Here is a 15053-nt window from a genome sequence, read left to right on the forward strand (position 1 = left end):
GTAACCTTCTCACACTTGCATGGCTCTAAACAGGTGCCAACCTTTCACAGGATGACCTTTCGTAGGATCTAATAACATGTTCCATGACTTAAAGACTTAACTCTGTCTTCCTCTTACCTTCTGATCCCTGGCCAGTCGCCCTCTTAGATGGGTACCAGTCACAAAGAAACCTGGGGATCCTAGCAGATCCAGCTTCCACATTCAGAGTCGATCAAGGATGGGAAACAGATGTGATACTGGACATAAACTCTCCTTGGTTGCCACTACATTTCTGAATTCACATCCATCGTTCCTGGGTATTTCTATGCACTGGTCCGGTCTCCTCTGATAAGAGACATAATGCCTTCAGCTGTTTCATAGTTGTTGAGCATTTAGAAGTGCTTCTAATTCTGTCATTTCTTTTCTTTCTTTTTTTTTTTTTTTTTTGTGAGACAGTGCCTCACCATGTAGCCCCTGGCTACCCTGCAACTCTTAATATAGATTAAGCTGGACTTGAACTCATGGTGCTCTCTCTGTGCCTCTCTCTGCCTTTAGGTTTTCAGGACTACAGGCATGAGCGACCACACATGGCTGTTTGGTGCTATTTTGGAACAGCTGTTTTGGAAAGCATGGCTTTGCTAAAAGTCTTCATACACAGACACATTTATTATTGGGATAAATGCTCATGCAATGGATTGCTAAGGTGAGACAATTGAAAGTCCAGACAAAGAAAAGGAAAGAGGCTCAGTGTTGGTCGCCAGTCTTTGTTTTGTATAGACTTTCCAGGGTTGGTACCATGGCTCCAGCTTCTATGAGACAGCCACACTGATGGGCCCTGCTTCTGGATCCAGGCGCAGTCCCCTGAAGCCCTGGGAACTACAGCTCATCTTTAAGTTCCTTCACTTCTCCCCTTTGCTTTTCATGCTCACACCTTTGCTGCTGCTCCCTACATTCAGGCCCTCTGAGATTATCCAGCTGGCATGGATTTAGTCTCCCTGGCTGAACTCTGAACACAAACAAGTGCCAAGGTTTTATGCAGGGGCGCACCATGACCAACTGTCTGGTTGTGCTGGCAACTTTTGAGTTGCTGTGAATGAATGCCTGACAGAAACAGCTTAAGGGAGGCATCTTAGCTACTGTTTTATTGCTGTGATGAAACACCATGATCAAAGCAACTATTAAATGGCAGCATTTAATTGAGGGCTTGCTTACAATTTCAGAGAGTTAGTCCATTATCATCATGGCAGGGAGCATGGTTGCACACCAGCAGCCATGGTGCTGAAGAAGTAGCTGTGAGTTCTACATCCAGATCTGCCAGCAGGAGGAGGAAGGAAAGACGCTGAGCCTGCCACAGGCTATTAAAGCCTCAAAGCCCACCCCCAAATGACACACTTCCTCTAACAAGGCCATACCTCCTAATCCTCCCCAAAGAGTTCCACTGAGGACCAAGCATTTAAATGTGTGAACCAATGGCAGCTATTCTAATCTGAACTACCACAGGAGAAATGGTGTATTTGGGGCTCCTGAGTCCAGAAAAAATATCAGTTGTAGCCGCCAGCGGCCACATGCACAAAAGGGTTTTCTGGAATAGGGGTTAAGGTCCTAAATAATTTTGGGCTACCGGAAATGCGGGAAGGGTTCATAAAAATTAGACCAACACATGGTGTGTTTTCAGTCCTCCATCTTTCATTGAATCTCTTTTGTACAAGCAAACAGGTAGAATAGGTAAAGCAAAACCCCTCCCCCAAGTTCATCAGCAACTTGGCCCAATCAGCAACTTCTTCTTTAGTCTCTGGAGGCAGGACTTCCTGCATAACTGGAACTTGGAGAGAGGTGTGGCAATTAGCAGGAGGTGGGCAGAGAGGCGTGGTTATCTATGGCAAGGCGGAGTCTTAAGAATCAGCCCTCAGCTGTAGAAGGGTCACAATTAGTGGTGAGAAAACAAGCTTCTAGGAGTGTGAGGAAGAGACTCATTCACATGCAGTCCAGGATGTGGAGAAAGCAGGCTGCACCAGGGTAGGTATAGCTTTAAAGGCTCACCTCCAGTGACTTACTCTTTTTATGGAGATGGGGGGTGTGATGGTTTAAGTTTTTGAGACAGGATCTCACTATGCAGTCTTGTTTGTCTTAGAACTCACTTTGTAGACCAGACTGGCCTCAGTCTCATAGAGATCCAACTGAATGCTGGGATAAAAGGCATGTGTCACCACGCCAAGCTCTAGTGACCTACTCTTGCCAGCCAGACCTCTTCAAGGACTCCACCACAACTTTCAAATTCTAGCACCACAATCTGGTTGCTGAGCACTCAAAACCTGAGCCTGTGAGGTATGATTCAGATTCAAAACACAACACAGACTTAAACCCATGGGATTGGCTGCTGGGTGGAGGGAAGGACCAGCAATATGGACTGAGAAGTCCCATAGGACAGTGACCTACGTAAAGATGGAAGCTGTGGGTGAGCAAAATCGCATAGCTTGAAGATGGTAAGGAAGGAGTCAGAAATGTAGGCTGGATTTCTGATTTTACTAACTGGGTGGTGATGCTGCCTGTAGTGGTTTAAAGGAGGGTAGCTCCCGTAGGCTTGTATATTTGAATGCTCAGTCAACAGGGACTGGAAATGTTTGAGAAGAATTAAGAGGATTAGGATATTTGGGCTTGTTGGAAGGGTTGTGTCATCGAGGGCAGGCTTTGAAGTTTCAAAAGCTCACACCATAACCAATCTCTCTCTCTCTCTCTCTCTCTCTCTCTCTCTCTCTCTCTCTCTCTCTCTCTCTCTCTCTCTCTCTCTCTCTCTCTCCTCCCTCCCATGGCTGCCTGTGGATCGAAATGTAAAACTCTCAGTTACTGCTACAGCAATCTGCCCGTCTGCTTAACACCATGCTAACCATAAACTAGCCCTCTGAAGCTGTAAGAAAGCTCCAAATTAAATGCTTTTTTAAAAATAAGAGTTGCCTTGACCATGGTGTCTAATCACAGTAAGTCACTGTCATTTCCAAAATGTGAATGGTGAGATTTCTTTACTCAAAGAGTATGGAGAATAGGAGAGCTCCTTCTCCTAAACCCCTTTCTCCTCTGCTTCAGCTTCCAGGACTATAGGGCGATGTCCACAGCCACATGACAGCACTCCAGGATACGTCACAGCACTTTTCTCAAAAGAAACAGAAAGTAGCTAGGCATGACATCCATGGCATCTCTGGAGCCCACTGCATACCTCTGAAAGCTCTGAGGACAGGAGTTCCAACACCAGCTAGCTCACAGCAGTGAGCTGTGCCTAGTAGGTGTTGGGCCCAGGCTAGGTGGTTCATATACATTCTCTCTGAGCTCCCAAACATGAGTCAGCAACCCTAATTTAATTTTCAGTCATAACTAGTGGAAATTCACTTTAGTCTCTTACATGATTGGATCCTGTATTTGTGAAGGCCCATGCCTGGTGGGACCATTACATCATGTTGACAATATAAATTAGACTGATTAGGGGCTGACAACATCGTTAAGAATGATATACAATTTAGTAGCTGGCATTATTGCCTGTTAAATTTACACATGACAAACTGCCTTCTATCTCTGCCCAGTGATAGTTGGGCACCAACCCAAGACACAGGAATTGCCATAGTGTGAACCATAGACCAATCATTAGCTGTCCCTGGGAGGTCACTCAGCCCTTCCAGCCCTACTGACAGACTGGCCTTGGGTGAAATGATGAAGGCGAGGAAGTATATCTTTCTACCCTTGGTACCCAAGGACATCTCTCAGCCCCCAGATCTTCAGCAGAGAAGTCATTCTAGCACATGGGAAAACTCTGAAAGGCTGGTTTAACTACTTAATAGGTCAGTTAGTCTCTTTGAGCTTCAATTTCTTCCTCTAAAGAAAAGTTAATAAAAAGAAAGCAATTTTTTGACCTTGCTGTACTATGAAAGTTTTCTGCAACTGGATGAGCCAGTAAATAGGAAATGCCGGGTGTCAGTCAACTCTTCTCAAATCACAGCAACCGTGACAAATCTCTGCTGTTGGAAACTGAGAACTTACTTTCCCCACATGTCTGTAAGTTAGTTGAGCAGCGCCTGATTCAGGCAAAGCCAGCTGAGTTACTCTGCTGTAGGCTGAGGCTTGGAATAGCATGGGTTCTGTTCAGTCCTTTTGTATTTGTTCTTGAGCTTAGCCTGGATGGATAGAAAGCAGCTACTGGGGAAAAAAATAACTTTCTCAAAGTGATGGCCAAAGCACAAATGTGGAGTCTCTGCTGCACAGAGCACTCCAGGGCATCATTCGAATCATGTCTGTTGATTTTGTAGTGTGTCTGACCAAGCCCTGTGTCTTAGTTAGGGTTTCCATTGCTGCGAAGAGACACCATGACCAAGGTAACTCTTAGAAAGCACATTTAATTGGTGCTAGCTTACAGATTCAGAGGTTCAGAGGTTCTGTCCATTATTATCAAGGTGGGAGCATGTTACAGGAGGAGCTGAGAGTTCTACATCTTTTTCCAAAGGCAAACAGAAGAAGACTGGCTCCCAGGTGGTTAGAAGGAGTGTCTCAAAGCCCACCCCCACAGTGACAGACTTCCTCCAAGACCACACGTCATAACTGTGTCTCTCCCTGGGACATGTATATTCAACCACTACTCCCCAGCCTAGAGGTAAGCAGAGAAACTTGTCTGAGGATGAAAAGAGAATGGATAGTTTTAACATCAGTCTGCTCTATCACATATGGGATACACAGGTTTAACAAAGGATCATTTGTGGTGATATCTTCAGCCTCACTGACGGTTGAGAAGTCAAACTGCCTTTCCATCTGTTGCTTTCACCCCACACCGCCTTGTTTGGTAGAGGTTGATCCACCTGGACGACTTGCTGGATTAACTGTCTGCTTAGTCATATCCAGTGGAACCCATGCTGAAGACGTGTTAGGTCCTCTGATTCCTGTCTCAGAACAGTTTCATATGCTTCCGTCTTGCAAAGGAGACTGTCAAAGGGATTGTTCTGCTTTGTTTCTCATTTGTCTCCATCAACTTCTTGAGGCTGGATATTACCTAATACCTACTGCGACAGCTTGACTATGTTGGGCCCATGGGAAGTGAGACTATTAGGTGTGTCCTTGTAAGAATAGGTATGGCCTCGTTAGAAGAAGTGTGTCACTGTGTAGGTGGACTTTGAGGGCTCCTAGTACTCAAGCTCTGCCCAGTTCTGAAGAAAGAGTCTCCGGTTGTTGTCTTTGGATCAAGATGTAGAACTCTCTCTGCTCCTTGGCAAGTACCACATCTGTGTGCAGGCTGCCTTTCTTCCTGCCATGATGATAACAGACTGAACCTCTGAAACTATAGGCCACCCCCAACTAAATGTTAAGCGTTGCCTTAGTCATGGTGTCTTTTCACAGCAATAGAAACCCTAAGACAACTACCAACCATGTTTGCAGAAACCATTTGCTTGGTAATCAAGTATTTTCATAGATGGAAATATATTTGACTCTTTACCATGTCCCCATTCTATAAAATAAGGAAACAGAGGCTCAGAGAGTAGCACATGGCTTTACCTAGATTATTTCAACCTGGATTGGGAAACCTGGGATTTTGACAATGATCTGCAGATTCTGGAGTTGGGCCTTCCCTCTCCCACTCTGTGGATGAGCCTCTTCCTGCCCAAGACCAAAGCTTTCTCTCTTGTGGCTTTCCTTGGCTCCACAGCACTCCACTAATATCACCCCAGCCCTGTGTGATGGTCTAGCTACCACATCCACAATGATTTTACTTCTTTGATTTATGTGAACAGAAATCACTCACTAAAATTTAATTTGGTAAATTTCCATCTTTGTAAGTAGTTAATTCAATGAAGGCGAGGCAGCGAGGCAGCAGTTATTCAAGCTGTTTCCGTGCAGCCAGTCCTCCCGATTGCCAAGAAGGCTCAAGAGTCCTAGGCTGCTTCAAATCCATATCCCTTCATTATTATGTCAGGGAAAGTCATTATGTCACTGAAGAAAATACTTCCTGTCTGGAAAAATAAAAGGCCATCATGTGCCTCGGATTAGCATTTTCTGTCAGGGATTAGGCAGGAGCTCTTGAGGAGCACGCTTTCTGTATTATGTGGTTTGATGATTACCTAACCGCATTGACTGGTGATGACTATTTATCTAGCCCAGAGCAATGCCATGCAACAGACCCATCCTTATGCTTCACAGATCCCTTCTGAGGTTTCTGCTCAGAACTCAGCTCCCAGAATCCATTGGGACCTGGCATGAGGAAGGGGAACAGTGCTTGCTTGGCACACGGAGACCATTCAGGAAATACTTCTGGGCTTTGTGTGACTTTGTGTGGATGGTGGAAAGTTAAAAAGCATCTGGAACAAAGATGCTGGGCCATATCTTAGAGAGTAGGACAAAATGGAGGAGGCCACATGAAATGACACCGTGGGATGTAAAACCTGTTTTGAGGAAGACAAGGCTCGAGATTAAGGTTCAGTCTTTGCACCACCGAATGGACACCACGAGGTGGGAGCAGAGAGGGTAGTGGTTAATTTTTGAGGGAGGGTAGTGGTTAATTTTTGAGGGGAACAGGCAAGAGCACTTGTCCCAAAGAATGAGTTTACTAAGAGGTTGTAAGGACAGGTTGTAAGGCTTGATTCGAGAGTAGCAAGAAAAGGAAAGAACACATTCAGACAGTCATTACAGGAGGGGAGTTTGCAGGGAATCCTAGAGTCCTAACTCAGTCTGTACTCGACCATCTTGCTTCTGCTAGTCCAGATATGGCTGAATCAGGTCTCCATAGTCAAGGTGATGTTAAATGTAGGAGGCTGAAATTGGGGGCAACTGCAGAAGCAGAGTTCATCTGGAGAGCGACAAGTGACTGTAGCATGCTTCTCTGCTTGGTAGAGAAGCATGTGTCATAGATACACAGGGTCTGGGTTGAGGAACACTCAGGCCTATTGCAGTCTGGAGGACACAGAAGGCAGGGGAATCAGAGAGCCCTCCCAGGAAGGAGGAACCCCAGGAGGCCTTCAGGAACTGATGCCAAATGGTTGTGAGTCACTGAGCTGAGAGTACAGTCCCTTCCAGGGGATTTGCTGAGGCTGAGGTCACAGAACAGAACATCAGTCCCAACATAAAGTGACAGCTGGATGGCTGACTGAAGAAAGCCTGCCAGCCACAGTTCTCACCTGTTGATAGAGCCTAAGACCCTCATAAATTCTGATACAGGTGTAGGATGGGGCATAGTTTCTAAAAACAAACAGTCGTGACTCTGTGTCTTGGCCGTGTGGTCTCAGAGAAAATGCCTTTGGACCTTTGTTTCCTTATCCATAAAATAAACCTGATTAAAATGTTCCTGCCCCTTGAGTGCTGGTGTGCTGCTTAGACAGGGTCATGTGATCTGTGGACTCTAATGTACCCTCACTTACTGGGCCAGCCACTAATGGTGTAGGATCACAGGGTCTCCGAGTTAGAGAGTGACAAGAGCTGCTTTCTAAGACCTGCAGCTCTGACTCTAGCTTTGAAGTCACCAGCAAGCAGGAGCAAAGTCTGCCCCTCAACGTGGGGCCTGCTATAGGGGGCCTGGCAGTGGTCCCACATGTGAATGGCCATCCTAAGGACAGATCCATACCAGATTGTCAGGTCCTCATCCATTTGTGCATTAGTGTCAGGCCAGCGTTGACAAGTGCTGACCTTCTGCCTGTCCAGGGCTCACTGACAACCCTTCCCTTGATGACTGCCACAGAGCCAGTGTTTACAGGTCTCCCTGAGACCTTGTTCTCGATCCCTGTGGTATGTCACAGTGAGGTCTCACTCTGAAGCTAATCCTACTAGGACTCTTCCTCAGACAGTGCCTTCTAGACTTGACTTGACTACCCTGCCCTACTATATAGACATATTTAACTCTGCTTGATAATATCGACTGTTGTTGAGGAACTCAAATAGAATTCATCCCAAATGCAATTTCTACACACCCTCTTCCCCACATACAGTTCTTCCCCACTCTCCTGTGACGGCCATCCGTGAAGCTCCGCCAGCATATCTAGATTTGTATTATCTGTGCCATCTGCTGGCCCTCCCTCCTTCCAGCATCTAGCCTACTGGAGCTTCAATCCACCCCTGCCTCCCAAACACTTTTCTCAGCTCCCCTATAGTGCCTCTGGGCTAGGTGCTCTGCAGCCCCAAGATGTCCTGATGGCTTTCAGGACATCTTCAAACCCACTACCTACCAAGTAGCCTGGGAAGCATTTTCAAAACACAAATCAGGTTGTATCTGAGGTCTTAAAAGCCTTCTTGGTGTGTGTAATTAAAAACAGAACAGAGCTGAGACAGATGGCACAGGGTCGAAGTGTGAATAGGGTGTTGAGGGAAGCTTAAAGATGCATGGCTAGGAGCAGCAGAGAGCGAGTCAGAGCTGCAAATGGCAGCCTGACAGAGAATGTGTGGTTGTCACCTTAGAAAGGAGAAACTTGGCATGGTGACAGCTGAAGGGACACACCCCAGGGAGCAGGGTTTGAGGGATTTGTTTAGTTAATAAGGTTTCTTAGAAGAGCTTGCATTCTAATTTCCTTTGTTCACCACAGGATTTCTGTCCAAATAAGCTTATTTTCACCAGCTCCCTAGGAGGAAAAGAGAACCAGAAAGAGAGACTTTACCACTGCCTACAAGTCCCTTCTGGATCTTCCGTTGTCCAGCCCTCTGCAGCTGACATAGTTGTCAGCCATGCTCTGTGGTAGCTGAACAGAGAGACACTGAGACACACAGTCTGATTGTTCATCCTCCTCCTATTTCTGCCTCCTCTGCCTTTCTTGAACATTCTATCCTACAGCTAGCTGGCTAGCATAGGAATGCCCCATCGAGGGTGTTCAAGCTCTCACAGGGAAGCAGGACACCCATAGGGGAGGGACATTGTGAGGAATGTCAGCACCTGAGCAGTGTGATCTGAGCTAAGAGAACCAGACTGGCTGAGAAGGGCTCGCTATGGAGGATATCTGTGTAATGGAGAATGGCCTGACGTGATTCAGATCCAAGACTGGGTGAGAGGAGGAACCTGGTGTGAAGACTCCCCCCAGCTCCAAGCAAGGTAAGAAGGCCTCCTTCCACATGGTGATGGTCTTGGGTGTCAGATCCTAAAGGGAGCAAAATACACAACGTGTAGGCTAGGGCAGTAGCCTGACATGTGGGTTCAGAGTTCCTAAGAGTAGAGCCAAGACACAAGGCTGGTCACACTGAGGGGACATGATCAAATACATACTGCAGAGAACAGAAACCAGACATTTCAGATTGCATTGTGTTCCCCTAAGTCATGTGGTGATACCTTCACCCCCAAGATCCATTTCATGTTACCTTACATGGGAATGAAGTTGTCTTCTGACGACTGAGACACCTCATGTCAGCCAACCTCCCACACACAGGAATGTGGCTGCAGGAATGTGCCTAGAAGCTGAGGGATGCCAAAGTTCTGTAGTGTCCCCTAGAAGCTAGGACCCAAGCACAGAATAGAATCTCATGCCAGCAGAAAAAAAACCCACCCTGCAGATAGCTTTGTGGGAATCTTGGACATCTTGCTTCCAAGTCCATGAAGAAATAAATTTCTGTTTTCAAAACCACTCAGTTTGGGTCACGTTTTGGTGGCAGCCCTAGAACACTAATGTCCAGGGTCATCAGTACAGAAGCAGGTTATGAATACCAAAAGGAAGAAATCCAGAATAAATAGATCTTACGGAGTTGAGTTGGAATTGGATGTGTGGTGGTAATCTAATGGGTTTCAGGAGTTAGAAAAAATATAAAAAATAAATGTAAATGTAATATGAGGCACGTTTCCTAACTCTATCTTCTGAGAAAGCCTAGAAGTAGAGATAGTCCGACAGAGATAGGTGTGTCCGGTGCCCAGATCATAGCTACTCACTACTCATATTCGACTAATACCTAAAAGTGTCCCTGAGACAAATGACTGCTTCTATGCAGTTAATATAGAAAATCTTATGCCAGAAATTAAAGAGGTGAACAAAGGAAATGGTGACACGTCCCTGTGACATTGGGAAGCTCTACCAAGCTCCCATTGATCACCTGTGAGACAATTCCAGTGCCACACTAAACAGTGACAGCGATGGATCACAGCTCATGGAATAAAACTGGAAACTTAGGTAGATATCAGTAAGTGAGTAAGTTAAAATGCAGAGAGGAACACGATAATTATGCAATCTCAAACCCCCTTGTTGTAAAAAGGCTTACTGATTAAAAGAGGAAAAGAATAACATTGTAGTGAAGAAGTCTGCCAGACTGAATCTTAATTAATTGATGCGTGCAAACATCTTGAGTAAGGGACAAATTGGAATCAAGTGTTGCTGGGTGGGAAGGAGGAGAGGAAAAAGGAGGACGCACCAGTGGTTCTGTTCTATTCCTGCCTGTGATGTGTAAATGCGATCTAATCATGAGGAAGCCTCAGACAGACTCAAAATAACTGCTGTGATCTTCAGAAGTGCCAAGGTCTTGAAAGTCAAGGGCAGGATGAGAATTGTTCCTGACTGAAGGATTCTAAAGGGACCTAGGAAGTAGGTCTGATGCATAGATGGGAAATGGATCCCTTTTTTCCTGTAAAAGTCATTATTGGGACAACTAGGATCATTTGAATGAGTTCTGAAATCTCCACACATCGATATAGCCTGTCAGCCTCCTGAACATGATACTGACTTATACTTAGGTAGGAAACCACACCCCCTTCTGTGTGTGTGTGTGTGTGTGTGTGTGTGTGCACATGTGTGTATGTGTGTGCATGTGTGCATTTGTGTGAGGGGGGAGTGGTATCCCTTCATATGTGGACAAACGTGTGTAAAGACCAACTTTGACTGTCTTTCTCAGTTAATCTTCACCTTATCTCTTACTAAGCCTTAAACTCAACAATTCAACTAGACTTAGTGACTACTATGCTTGGGGTCCTTCTTTCTCTTCCTCCTCTGCACTGGATCGCAGGCACATGCTGCATCACCTAGTTTTTTATATGGGCTCTGGAGGGTCAAACTCAGATCCTCCTGCCTACATGGCAAGCACATTGATGAGTGAGCCATCTCCCTAGCTATTGTTTAATTTTTGATCCAGTGTCTCATATAGCCCAGGTTGACCTTAGACTCACTATGATCTGAGAGTGGCCTTCAAGTCCTGATGCTATCTTCCCAGAGCTAGGATTACAGTTATTTACCACTATGCCTTCCTTGAGAATGTTCTTTGTTATAGAAAACGTACATTGAAATATCAGAGAATAATAGGACACCAGTCAGAACACAGGTCTCAAATGACTAAAGAAAACAGAGGATGTATATATACATATATGTGTATATATACATGTGCATATGTATATATACATATATATAGACATATATGTATATATTTACAGATATATATATGTATATATACAGATATATACAGATATATATCTATATACATATACAGACATATATGTATATATATAGATATATATGTATATACATATGCATATATATACACATATACATATATATACATATATACATATATACATATGTATTCTTTCAAATTTTCTAGAATTTTAGTACTATAAGAAATGAACCTCATTTGGGGAGGCAAAGGCAGGCAGATTTCTGAGTTTTCGAGGCCAGCCTGGTCTACAGAGTGAGTCCCAGGACAGCCAGGGCTATGCAGAGAAACCCTGTCTCAAAAAACCAAAAAAAGAAGGAGGAGGGGGAGGAGGAGGAGGAGGAGGAGAAGGAGGAGGAGGAGGAGGATAAGAAGAAGAAAAGAAGAAGAAGAAGAAGAAGAAGAAGAAGAAGAAGAAGAAGAAGAAGAAGAAGAAGAAGAAGAAGAAGAAGAAGAAGAAGAAGAAGAAGAAGAAATGAGTCTCACGAAGCTATTATAGGGCTTGGGTATTAGATGGAGCATCTGCACTTCTGATTGTCTCCTCAGTGGTGGTCCTGGCCATGGACCACATTCCCAAGTAGCAAGTTCACTTATTCTGGCTTTCTCTCTCCCTGAAGTCACCAGCTCATCCCCATCACAGGTCCTTTCCTCAGGACCAACAACCTGGAATCTGTCTCCTTAGACATTAGATCCTGCTGCCAGCAAGTCTCAGGTGTCACATCCCTGACCATGCTCATCACCCTCCAGTCACCTCTCAATCTGTTTCATTTTCTTTGCCATTTCTGTTTTCTATGACTTCTGTAAGAAATTCCCACTTAAACTTAATGGCTCAAAACAATACCAATTCATTTTCTTACAGTGCCGACACATTAGAAGTCTAACACAGCCTCGCAGGGCCACACTTGGAGTCTTTTTGTGACTGTGGTGGTTCTGGAGACTTTGGGAGATGACTCTGCTCCTTTTTCCATTCTCTAGTGCAGAGGATGCTGTATAGCTTGGCCCACATATCCTTCCTCCATCTTCTAAAGCATCAGTGAGCTATCTCTCAGTGTCTGTCCTCTGGAGTCACATCTTCACCTCCCAGATGCATCTACTGCACTCTCCCACTTGTGTACACCCCTGTAACTAAGCTGAATCCATCCAAATAACCCAGAAAAATCACCCACTTCATCCTTATCACCCAATTTCATCCTTTTACAATATGATGGAGCATCATCATAGGGGCTGGAGATTGGGATGTAGACATCACCAGGACATCATCCATTGTTCATCTTACAACATTTTCTTTACTTACCAGCCTTTCAGAATGGAAGCATTACTGCTATTGAATTCAGCCACACTCATTTCCTCTCTCCACGTTCCTAGGTCCTGAGTGAGTTTTTTGTGGATGGACTCAACAACATTTGTTCTACTGCACCATTGGGATGAATGAGTTAAACAGTATCCACAAAGTACATCTCACAAGGCTTAGTACATCGTGAAGTGTGGCCATTTTCACACCTGCCTTTCCCTACCATAAGTCTGAGGCCCAGGAAGGGCTGTGTGATCTATCAGGAGACCTTCAACCCTTTGCCATTCCCCATCTTACCCTTTTCTCTGGTGGTCGTGACAGTGAAGTCCCTTCCCTGGCTTTCCTGAGATACCACAGCCTAAAAGGAAAAATGACAAAGCCAGTAGTTAGGCTCATTCCTCACCAACATCTGGGCAACACCCACCTCCATACATGCACAAACGTGTTCTCCCAGGTCTTCTCCCTGAGTAACTTGCTTTGAGTATGTGAAATTTTCTTTAAATAACTGAAGAGAGGCATAGAGAGGAAGACCCTTTTCTGAAGCTCCAGAGAAGAATTCTTCAAAATAAAAACATAGAAATAAGTTACTCATCAGACCCAACCCTACCACTACTACTACCAATTTTTCTCAAAACTTATCATGAGCCTTGACTACTTCCAAGGATATGGAGGTTAATAAAATTCAGAATATGAATGTAAGTGCTCTGCATTGCTAGTGCCTTGGATTAAGTGGTTTTATGCACTGCTTGGATTAGGTTAGTCTTACCACCTCCATTATTAACTGCCCCTGGTCCTCAGTGGCTCAATGCAGCCCTGAGTGTAGTGTGTTGGAACTATTTCAGAACAACTCTGACCTCTACAGTCCTTGGGAATCTTGGTTTTTCTCCCTCTTTCTTCACTGAAACCTCTGCAAGTGTTTATTTACAGCACCCACTGTGCCAAGGAAACCAAATGGTTTAGTCAAAGATGTTCCACAAGCCAGATGTAGCTCCAGTCTTAGGACACATTGCAGTAGTAAACAGTGACAGCGAATCTATTTCTGGCCACCTTGGGACTTTCTTTGGGTTAGCAGTGAGATGTGGATAGCAACTTCAGCCAGAGATAGTTGAGTTCTCTAAATCTATTCTTCTCCTGAATTCATAATTCATTTGGAGTAGTCATATATAATTTTTAGAGAAGTTGAACATTGTGTGATTGCTTCCAGAAACATGAGAATATAACCCACTCCTGGATACATGTGTGTGGAGAGAGAGAGAGAGAGAGAGAGAGAGAGAGAGAGAGAGAGAGAGAGAGAGAGAGAGAGAGAGGAGAGAGAGAGAGGAGAGAGGAGAGAGAGAGAAACAGAGAGAGAGAGAGAAAGAGAGAGGAGAGAGAGGAGAGAGAGAGGAGAGAGAGAGAAGAGAGAGAGGAGAGAGGAGAGAGAGAGAGGAGAGAGAGGAGAGAGAGAGAAAGAGGAGAGAGAGAGGAGAGAGAGGAGAGGAGGGAGAGAGAGGAGAGAGAGGAGAGAGAGAGAGAGAGAGAGAGAGAGAGAGAGAATCCTTTGTGGATCCTGGCTTAGAACCTACTTTTTCCCACAGGCCTGTCCAATCCAGGAGACCTCTGCTCCCCTCCAGCCAGTTTCACTTTCTAGGAGACCGAGGAATTGATGACTTAAGAAGTTTAGAGATTGCTGAGCAGCAGTTCAATTTCACACCTGGCTCCATGGGTGCTCACGAATGAAAAGGAAAATGATGGATGCTGGCTCGGGCAGCAAAAAGGGAAAGGATGCCTTTTCAGACCTGCCAGAGCTGGGTGTGTATAGCCAAAGGTGTGAGGGAAAGCTATTATTTCTACCTTGTATAAAAAACTCTTAAGTGTTCAAATGAATTGTAATCTTTGTAGGCTAAGATTTCCTATTGTGTGTTCTGGCACTTTAGAATGTAATGAGCAGCTCGCCTTCAAGAGATCTCAGGCTCACGCTGAGCCCAAGAACTCTGGTTTCTGAGTGGGTGCATATATCCAAGAACGTAATCAAAGCACATCAGTGAAAGAGAACCTTCTTATCCTGGCTATAACAGGGGCTCAGGGTTTAGCCCATCTGTGCTTCAGAAATAATATTGTCTTTATGTTCACACACACACACACACACACAAAAAAAAAAACAAAACAAAAAAAAAAAACGCATGTTATCTCAGTCACAGTATCCAATTCTAGAGAACCACCCTTCTGCACCAGTCCATGAATGACTGAACATATGCATGCACTTCATCATCATCAGACTGAACGTCATCTCTCCAGCCACTTTTCCCACTGAATCATCCAAGGATCTTGGAGTGCCATTCAAAATCTGAGAATGAGAGGAGTTCCACAGCCTGTGGCAGTAGGATGGCTAGTATCCATGGTGCTGAAACAAGACCGGTCCTTCAGAGACACTTCAGCCAAGCCTGTGTTCATTTGC

General features: G+C 44.9%; 1 long non-coding RNA gene across 2 annotated transcripts in view; it reads left to right on the forward strand.

The window, feature by feature from the left end:
* Positions 1-14478, forward strand: part of LOC116078395 — an 18087-nt gene extending 3609 nt beyond the window's left edge. Inside the window, exons 2-5 of one of the 2 annotated variants that reach the window (XR_004113524.1) lie at positions 535-682; positions 2111-2304; positions 4466-4612; positions 14194-14478. This is a non-coding gene — a long non-coding RNA (uncharacterized LOC116078395). Of the gene's footprint in view, positions 1-534; positions 683-2110; positions 2305-2820; positions 2955-3060; positions 3241-4465; positions 4613-14193 lie in introns of those variants that run through there. The other variant, XR_004113525.1, reaches the window with a different exon arrangement.
* The last annotated feature ends 575 nt before the right edge of the window (positions 14479-15053 follow it).

Source organism: Mastomys coucha, unplaced genomic scaffold, assembly GCF_008632895.1.
Source record: "Mastomys coucha isolate ucsf_1 unplaced genomic scaffold, UCSF_Mcou_1 pScaffold5, whole genome shotgun sequence".
NCBI lineage: Eukaryota > Metazoa > Chordata > Mammalia > Rodentia > Muridae > Mastomys > Mastomys coucha.